This window comes from Mus caroli, chromosome 11 (genome assembly GCF_900094665.2).
Source record: "Mus caroli chromosome 11, CAROLI_EIJ_v1.1, whole genome shotgun sequence".
Classification (NCBI taxonomy): domain Eukaryota; kingdom Metazoa; phylum Chordata; class Mammalia; order Rodentia; family Muridae; genus Mus; species Mus caroli.
The window spans coordinates 63388328-63398709 of NC_034580.1; the positions used below are offsets into that span (position 1 = coordinate 63388328).

Consider the following 10382-nt stretch of genomic DNA (forward strand, 5'->3'; position numbering starts at 1 on the left):
TCACTTTGTAGACCAGGCTGGCCTCGAACTCAGAAATCTGCCTGCCTCTGCCTCCCGAGTGCTGGGATTAAAGGCGTGCGCCACCACGCCCGGCTCAGTTGATATATTTTTAAAGCATGAGCCAACCATCATGAAAACCAATTGGACACAGGTAAAAAGTAGTTGAAAAGATAGGAGACTGAAGAACTGAGGTATCGGGTTTTCCAAATAAGTTATAAGGACAGCAGGGTATGTTGCATACAGCCCTTAATCCCAGCACTCAAGAGCAGAGGCAGATGGATTTCTGCCAGTTCAAGGACAACCAGGGTTACATAGTGAGGCCTAGAGAGGAAGGCGATCACCATCACCACCGCCACCACCACCACAATAGTGGGCTGTATAGTTAGTTATAAGGCCCTGTGTAGGACAATAATCTAGTCATCACTGCATTCACAGATCACCCCACAACTTAATGGGGCAATGCTCTTTTTTTCTCCATTTTTCTAGAACTTCAGTAAGGAAGGAAGGGCTGCTTTCTCTGGAGAGTTTTCAGAAATCCCAATCTCCCCTGGGGCTGTATATACACAATCCTATCATATTCTCTCCAGGCTCCCCTCTAATCCATGGTACTTTGCTTCTTCTCCATGCTCACTTTGCCTCCCTGTGCTCTCTCTTTTAGCCTAGCAGGCTGTAAGCTTGTGGAAGACACACTAACCACAGAGCCTTCCGCAAGACAAACTGCAGAATAAACTGTTATCAGATTAACAACAACAACAAAAAAAATAAAATAAAAACTGTTACGGCTCAAAATGACAGCCATTTTACCAAAACTTGCAGCGTGCCCATTGGAAATTTGGGGGAGGACTCAGCTGGACGACTGCCCTGTTTGGTAGAGTCTTCCTTACCATCACGCAGTGATATTTAGCTGCTAGGCTGGAATGGTCTGAAGGATCCCAGATGGCTTTTCTCATGTGGTTGCCTTCCTGGAAGAAATGTTTGGAGGGCTGAGCTGAACCCCCTTCCTCTCTAAATAATTTCAGGTGCTATCTAGTGATGTAAGACTCTTACAGTGAGAGTTCTAAGAAACAAGAAGTGGAGCCTTCTCAATCCCTGGGCCTAGAGACAGTCAGCACCACGTCTACCGACCGCATTTACTGGTTGAAGCAGGTATAGAATCTACCCAGGTTCAAGGAATTGGACCTGTACTTACTTTTTACTGGGAGCACTGTTAAAGAATTGGAATAATTTTTGACTTCTATGAGCAGTCTCATTGGAAATGAATAGAGGGTGACAGATGGATATAAAAACTGTAGGGGGAGAAGTCATAAGACTTGTCAACCCTGTAGAGTCATTTATCTGTGAACTATTTATTGAGTGTTTGCTATGTCGGGTAGTGTTCTAAGCCTTGAGGGCACAGTGGGAAATCTAACAGATAAGAATCTTTACCTCCAAGGAGATCTAAGGTGAGTCAGTTGGAGAGGGAAAGATGTGCGGAGCTTCCCAGCTGTCCCCAGCAGCCACATGGTGACATTATCAGGACAGGATGTCCTGCGAGCCAATTTGAACACAACTGTGCTAGCCTAGCCAACAAAGTACGAACTCGGTTCTCCTGGCACTGGACTGAAATCATAACCACAGGACTGAGGCCCTCCAACTGCAAACTACTGAGGAAATCCAAGACTTTTACTGCAAACCACAAGCAGAGCCTGTGAGATTACAGAGGGAAAGACAGGCAACTTTTACAGCCTCAAAGATTTCCTGCCTTTCTTGGGCAGGAAAGGCATATGGAATCATGGGGACAGCATTCCAGGAACTGGGAAGGGGCATCGAGTGCTGGAATTTATCCTTGGCGGCTTCGCTTACTCAGGCACTGTAACCCGAGAGCCTCTCCCCATTCTCCCCATCTTCAAGAAACTGAAATTTATGACTTTAGAAAACTCTTCGGTGGCATTTTCAATCTCAGTTTTATTGCAGAGTAGATTCAAATAGCTGCAAATAAATAATTGACCCTAAAATAAAATCAAATTGCAGGGGGCCGGAGAGATGACGCAGTGCTTAAGAGCAGCTGGTCTTCCAAAAAGACCTGGATTCAATTCCCAGCACCCACATGGCAGCTCGCAACTGTTTGTAACTCCAGGTCTGGGGGATCTAACATCCTCACACAGACATACATGTGGGCAAAACACCAGTGCACAAAAAATAAATTAAATTATTTAAAAAAATAAAATTGCACAAATTTTACCTATATAGTCAGAATAGATAAGGTTTTGGTTCAAGACTAAGCCACTTCCAAGCTGAGTGTGGTAACTATCTTAGGGTTTCTCTTGCTGTGATAAAATACCAAAGCCAAAAGCAACTTGGAGAGGAAAGGGTTTACTTCATTTTATACTTCCAGGTAACAGTGCTTTGCTGAGAGAAATCACAGCAAGACCTCAAACAGAGGAGGAGGGGTGGCAAAAGCCATGGAGGAATTCTGCTTTCTGGCTTGCTCCTCATGGCTGTTTGACCTGCTTTTTTTTTATAGTAGCCAGGAGCACCAGGTCAAGGGTGGCACGGCCCACAATGGGCTGGGCCCTCCCACATCAGTCATCAATCATGAATATGCACCACAGACTTGACAATAGAGCAAGTTAATGGGGACATTTTCTCAAGAGAGGCTCACGCTTCCAAAATGATTCCCACTTGTGTCAAGTTGACATAAGACTAGCCAGCACAATTGACCCCTTGTGAACTTGGCAAGCAAATATATACCATTATTCTACTAGATCCCTTCCTCTTTTATTAGTCCCCAAGATGGCATGTTAAGATTACAATATAAAACATTCCAGCTTTTAAAAAGTCCTGCAGTCTTTACAAATTCAAGCTTTTTTTTTTAAACATTCGAAGTTTAAGCCTCTCTAAAATATCCAAAATTCCAAAGTCTCTTAACTGTGGGCCCCTGCAAGATAAAAATAATAAAAGTCAAATACTTTCTTAATCCAAGAAGGAAGAACCAGGACACAGTTACAAGCAAATCAAAGCAAAACCAAAGGTCAACAAAATAAAGAGTTCAGGGCTTGACATTTGGGGCCCACTCAACTTTTGGGCTCCGAAGGGCCAAGGCAACTAACTCTTCTTCTCAGACCTGCCATTTACAACACACACAGCTTATCTCCTCGACTCAAGCTGGCCCTATTCCATGGCTGTTGCTGTGCTTGGTGATTGTCCCATGGTAATGATACCTAAAATGCTGTGCTGTGGTCTTTGCAACTGGGCTGTACCTTCATCAGTAGCCTCTCCTGGGCTCGTTTTTAAGGGCTCTGACCCTATCTCATGGTGTCAAGCCTTAACTTCTCTCCATGACCCCTTAAATCCTGGGTCTTTGGCTGCAATTTCACCAATGGCTTCTCCAGGCTTCTCTTCAGACTCCAACCCTGCCACACCTCCCCAAGCCTCCACTGCTGTTTTTAATCCATTCATGCCTTCAAAACCAGTACCAACTATGTGGCTTTTATATTACCAAGCTGAGCTACTATCATGAGGTATAATATCAGGCCCTTCTGGAACACAGCTTCTGTGTACTGACCATGAGTAAACATTCCCCCAGAAGATTTTGTTTCATTGGTGCTGGTCCCTTAATCACAGCTCACTCTTCAGCCTTAACTAACCAGTATCAATTGTCCCAGCAAAGCAAAACTTGACTTTAGTAGTTCTTGATTTAAAATATTGCATGCGAGCCGGGCGTGGTGGCGCACGCCTTTAATCCCAGCACTCGGGAGGCAGAGGCAGGCGGATTTCTGAGTTCGAGGCCAGCCTGGTCTACAAAGTGAGTTCCAGTACAGCCAGGGCTATACAGAGAAACCCTGTCTCGAAAAAAAACCAAAAAAAAAAAAAATATTGCATGAACAATAGTCTTAATAGTCCTAATAGTCTTTAAGGAACTCTCAAACTTTCCTCTGAAATTTCACAAGACAGGCCTCCATTGCCTACATGTCTCTCAATGTTCTTATTTTCCAAGCACCAACAGAACAGCCCCCTGAGCTCTGACCACTAACTGGCTTTTCCAGTCCAAAGTTCAAAAGCCACTACAATCCTCCCCAAAACACATGGTGAGGTCTGTCACAGAAACACCCCACTTCTGGAACTGGTTTCTGTCTAAGTGAAGGATTCTATTGCTGTGATAAAACTGATAAAAAATCATGATCAAACAACTTTGGGAAGGAAGAGTTTATTCTTTCTTTTCACATCACAGCCTATCATAGGAGGGAGTCAGGGCAGGAGCTGATGCCGAAGCCACAAAGAGGTGCTACCGACTTGTTCTTAAAGTTTTGCTTAGCCTGCTTTCTTATAACACCCGGGACCACTAGCCCAGAGGTGGCTCCACCCACAGTGAGCTGTGTTCTCCCACATTAGTTATCAATCAAGAAAATGCACCACAGTTAACACAATCTAATGGGAGCATTTTCTCAACTGTGGTTCCCCCTCCAAAATGACTCTAAGTCATATCAAATTGACACAAAATTATCCAGCACAGTGACACACCTGCAATCTTAACACTCACTGGGTCAGAGGTAAAAGGAGCTGGAGCTCTAGGTCAACCTGGCTATCTTTGCAAATCCCAGACCAGCCTAGGCTACCTAATGAGACACTGTCTCAAAAACAACGGGCTGTTGAGATTGTTCAACAGGAAAGGGTGCTTATCATGCAGGCCTGGAGACTTGCGTTAGACCCTCAGAACCAATACAAAGATGGAGAGTGAGCACTCACTGCACAAAGTTGTCCTCTGATTTCCATACATGTAAATGAAGGACCTGCACAAATGCATGTGCACAATAATAATAATAACAACAACAATAATAATAACAATAATAATAAGTAAAGATTTGAAAACACAAACCAAATCTGTAATGGCCTTAAAAATCTCAATGTATGAAACTTGTGAGAGGATTAATAGGATTTACTGGTTTTTTTTCAGAAGACCCAAGTTCAGTTCCAAATGGCTCACAACCACCTCTAACTTCAGATTCAGAGGATCTAACACCCTTTTTTGGCTTCTGTGGGAGCAGAAAAAATACAAGACCCAGAGGTCAGGGAGGACTGGAGCCAAACAGCATCTTCTGGACATGACAGGACCTCTGCACTCACAGCAGCTCTGGTCATCTGCATAAAATCTGCACAAGAGCAAGCCAGCCAACATTCTAGTATGGAGGGGAAAAGGGTTCATGAGCCTCCACCCCTGATAGAGGAGCACTGTTTCTATGTTTCTTTTTCTTTTTCTCTTCTCTTCTCTTCTCTTCTCTTCTCTTCTCTTCTCTTCTCTTCTCTTCTCTTCTCTTCTCTTCTCTTCTCTTCTCTTCTCTTCTCTTCTCTTCTCTTCTCTTCTCTTCTCTTCTCTTCTCTTTCTCTTCTCTTCTCTTCTCTTCTCTTCTCTTCTCTCCTTCCTTCCTTTCTTTCTTTCTTTCTTTCTTTCTTTCTTTCTTTCTTTCTTTCTTTCTTTTTTTTTTCACATGTCTTTAAAAAATGTAGGGCTGGTAAGATGGCTCAGTGGGTAAGAGCAACCGACTGCTCTTCCGAAGGTCCGGAGTTCAAATGCCAGCAACCACATGGTGGCTCACAACCATCCGTAACGAGATCTGACTCCCTCTTCTGGAGTGTCTGAAGACAGCTACAGTGTACTTACATATAAATAAATAAATCTAAAAAAAAAAATTTTTTTTAAATGTATAGCTTTGCTTTTGCAACATATAGACAATACACCTTTCATAATTTTTTTCTCCATTTGCCTCTTTTCTTGGATTGGGGCTCTGAAACAGAAGGCCCCTTGAAATTTTGCCACAGGCATTCTTACTTTGGGTCCCTTTCTGACCCCTGTATTTTAGAGACCTGTGCTTATAGATACAAGTAATACATTTGCAAAGAGCCTACAGATGCCTCTGGTGATCAGCAGTCAGCACTGTCACAATGAGATGCCTGGCCTAACATCCTTTCTCTGAACTAGCACTGTTTAGCCTGCAGGGCCAGACTTCTCTCTCAACTCTTTCTTGCCTTAGGCCTGGGAACAGTGGAAACTGTGTCAACTGCCATGGATGTGTTGGTTTGTGCTCCTGCCAACAAATGGAGATGCGCATAGCTGTTGTAGAAAATTTTAATCCCAATCCTGGGTTTTTACCCAACCTAGATCATTTAGTTCCTGGATAAAAGACACAAGACTTTAATTATTTACAGTAAGCTTTAAACAGCACAAGATCTAGGCAAATCTCTACCCTCTATGCTATTAGAATCTACTTTTCTTTAGCTAACCCTGAGTTATTACTATGTTTTATCTGGGCTGCTCTTAACACCAGTTAGTCAGCCCTCAGGGTCATGTTTTCATGACTCAACCCATGATGGGGCTTCTCCTCCATTAACCTTCTTCTCCCTTGTGGTTCTGTTCCAACCCCCAATTCCAGGAACCCTAAACCCCACCTATGTCTCTTCTGCCCAGCTATTGGTTATCAGCATCTTTATTCACCAATCAGAAATAACTTAGGGGCAAGGTCACATTGTGTCACCTGGTCACTTTGGTCTACTTGAGGACTCTCTCTTCTATGAAGCAATTAGGTCTTGAGGAACCAGTATTAGCATTCGAGTACAAGCAGCATTAGGCCAACCCACTACATTTCCCCACCTTTGTCCAATTAAAAAGGCTCTTTCTCTTGTAGTAACAAACAATACCCAATAGGAATTATTTTAAAACAATTATGAAAGTATTTAAATGTAAGTTACATTTAAAAGTCCAGACTGTTTATATTTTGAACTTAGATGAGATACTTTATCATCCTTCTTATCTCGGTGAGTTAGAGTTTTGTATCTAAATGTTTTTTTTTAAGTTAACCTGTATTACCATTCTAAAAACATCTTTTTAAATCTTAACACCTTAAATTTAATTGTGAGACTATAATTATCCAGTCTTCATCCCCATCAGAGATTTGAGAAGGAATAAAAATTATTTGAGTACACAGGAAGCACAGGGAGGGATCCGGCTTCCAAAAATCATAGAAATGGCAGAGATAGCTTACCTCTTGGACAGTCCCCAGTATTCCTTATAATGTTGGCACATCTATCTCCAGCCTTCTGGCCCAGAACATCTGATAGACCTTAAGTGAAGCAGGAACTATGAAGGACAAGCTTACCCTGTTTTGGCAAAGCTTAGCAGTCAACTGCCCTTGCATCTGCTTGTCCTTTTTGGACAGCACTTTGTCTACAGATAAAGTTAAGGCCTTTCTCGTCCACGGCCTAGCTTGCCACAACTGAAGCAACTCTATATGGAGGTACTGATGCTCATCATCTTCACTGAAGTGAAACGGGGGTCCTGTCAGGAGCAGAGCTGTCTCACAGTCAAAAGATCTTTTAATAATGAAATGATTCTAAATGCCATAGTCTGTGGATCTCTGATGCTTTTGAAGACCATCTATTTTTAGCATATCTAAACAGAGAAACATTGCCTGTCTCCAGCTACCTATTATTTGTACAACCCAGGATATACATTATTTTTGTGATAATCCAGTCTAGTATCTAACAAGACTATCTGTTTGATTGACTGACTGTCAACTTACATTACTTAATTATCCTAAACAGTTTGGAATAGCAGCTATTAAAAGGACTGGAATTAAAACCTGGTTTTTAAATGAGTTGCATAGGCACAATGCCTATCTAAGAGTAATAAAAATTAATCTTAAATTTTATATCAATATACAAAGATTTACACCAATGAAAACCTTAAACCTGTATCACTGTACAAATTCTGTATCAGTATAAGAAAATATAACTTCAATTCTGCATCAAAATATGAAGATCTTTACCAGTGTAAGATTATGGCTATAAAATCTTTTGTTTAAGAGTAGATTTAATAATCCATCCCTATTTGTCTAATTTCTTATAATATCACTATATCCCTCTTTTTTCTTTTTAACTCCCCTCCCTTTACCTAAGAAAGAAAGAAGGATAGAGAAGAGGGAAGACAAGACAGAAATTCTTGAGTCTAAGCTGCCTATTTTGTTTCTTCCCTGTCCAAGACCGTAATTATTTGTAATTATCTCTTAAAATGACAACATTATCTATAATTTCTAAAATAACTAAAACCACTCATCCCAATTTAAGGGATTGGGACAATGGTCTTTTTATAATTGCTTCCTGCTGAATTGGGGCAATCCACTACACATAGCTTTGCAGTTCAGAGAAGATCTGAGCAAGGAATATATTCATGGAAGAGAAGAGACAAGCAAATTACCCTGTCAAATCCTTCTGCCTGGCACAAATATACATGTGTGGGGAGGCCAGATCGTTGGGGGTTGCTCTGGTACTGCGATGTATTCAAGTGCTGAATTCTGTTTTCCAAGATCTGGTTGCCCCAAGGTAAGTAAGTTCCCATGTACAGCAGCTTTTGTTGCATAAACCTTGATCCCCACTTTAAAACTATTGGTTAAATAAAGGTGGTAAAAGCCCATTACTGGAGGGAATAGAGGTAGGCAGATTTTGAGTCACCTAACTGGGTGTTGTCCCAGGTAGGCCCCAAATGGAGAGAGAGGGAGAGTAAAAGAAGACAGAGCAAACAGGAAGTCTCTATTAGATCTGATGGACCAGGAACACATGCCCAAGCGAAATGGACCCCAAGGACAGGCTGGTGGAGCAGAAATAAAGACACAAACAGCAAGTATTTAGAAAGCACAGCTGGGCAAGTAGGCAGTCTAGTACATAGAAAGTTAAACTGGGGGTAATTCCCCAAGTAATTGCACTAGAGCTGATTAAATAAACCCACAGGACTCTGACTCGATTATTGGCAGGCAGGCTGGGTCATATTAGTATTAATAGAGTTTATTAAATCCCATTTCTACATGAGGTGTTAACCTTTTTTTTTTTTTTTTTTTGCTATGTAGCTTTGACTGACCTGGGAATATATAAACTAGGCTGGCCTCAAATTCATAGATTCTGCCTCTACCTTGCAAGCGCTGGGGTTCAAGGCATTTGAAAGGACACTCAGCCAAAGGTCAGCCTTGGGTGTCATTTCTCAAGAGCCACTGGCCTTGGTTTTTGTTGTTATTTGTTTAATGAGGCAGGGTCTCTCATGAGCCCCAGAGCTCACCCATTAGGCTAGGCAGCTTGTCAGTCAGCCCCAGGGATCTACTTGTGTCACTTCCCCTGCACTGGGGTCACAAGGGTATACACCACTGGTGAGTGTGTGCTTCCACGTACAACATTTTACATAGGTGCAGGGGCTTGAACCCAGGTTCCCATGTTTTCATGGTAAGCACTTTACCAAATGAGTTATCTCTTTAGCCTTTGTAGTAGGTTCTTACTGAATTTCCTAACTAATGCCAAGTGAGTCTGTTTCCCTGCTGCCTTGCTAAGATTATGTTGCAAAACTTTTGGCCTTTGGCCCATCTGATAGGTTAGAGACAGCATCTGTGTAGTTCCTTTTTTTTTTTTCTTTTACTATTCTTAGGATGAAGGAGATTGAGAATTTTGTATGGGGTTACCAACCAGGACTACCTGCCTAGGAAATGACACAACTCACCATGAGATGGGACTTCCTACATCAATTAACAACCAAGACACTTCTTCACAGACATGTCCATAGCCCAGCCTGATACAGACGATCACACAACTGACACTCTATTTCAGGTTTGGGCTCTGTCAAATTGACAATTAATGCTATGTAGGACGGGCTAAGGAAGAAGGAGAGATAAGTTATAGTAAATATAAAATAAGAGATCGGCACCTTTCCACACATCTCAGTTTGTATGAGGAACTAAATTTTATGATTCTGCTGAGTGATAGTGCAGGCCAAACATCTCTAAATCAAAAATCTGAACTACTAAATGCTCTGAAATCTGAAACTTTAGGGAGCCACGCCATGATGCCAAGGTGGCAAAAGTAGAAAATCCCACATATGACCTCATGTATGTCATGAGGCACGTGAAATGAAGGCACGAGAAAAATGTTGGCTATGGGGGCCTAGAGAGATGGCTCAGTGGTTAAGAGCACTGTCTGCTCTTTCAGAAATCCTGAGTTCAATCTCCAGTAACCACATGGTTGCTCACAACCGTCTATAGTGTGATCTGATAGCCTGCAGGTGTACATGCAGATAGAGCACTCATACACATTAAATAAATAAAAAAAAATGCTTTTTGAAATATTGACTATAATTACCTTTGGGCTACGTGAATAAAGTATACATGGAATGTAAATGGAGTTCGTGTGCACACTTGGGTCCCGTCTCTAAGATGCTCATCGTGTGCACACAAAGATTCTAAGATCAAATGAATGGAAACCCGAGACATTTCTGCTTCCAAGCATTTCTGATAAGAGATAGCCCAACCTATACATCAATGGTTCAAACGTGTCCTGTCACCCCAATTTACATCTTAAAAATCTTAATATTGATT

At 41.8% G+C, this 10382-nt stretch overlaps 1 long non-coding RNA gene across 1 annotated transcript in view; it reads left to right on the top strand.

The window, feature by feature from the left end:
- The window catches only part of LOC115032310, a 10990-nt gene extending 5847 nt beyond the window's left edge, over positions 1-5143 (top strand). Inside the window, exons 4-5 of the long non-coding RNA XR_003837964.1 lie at positions 1020-1146; positions 4934-5143. This is a non-coding gene — a long non-coding RNA (uncharacterized LOC115032310). The remainder of the gene's footprint in view (positions 1-1019; positions 1147-4933) is intronic.
- Positions 5144-10382: the final 5239 nt, after the last annotated feature.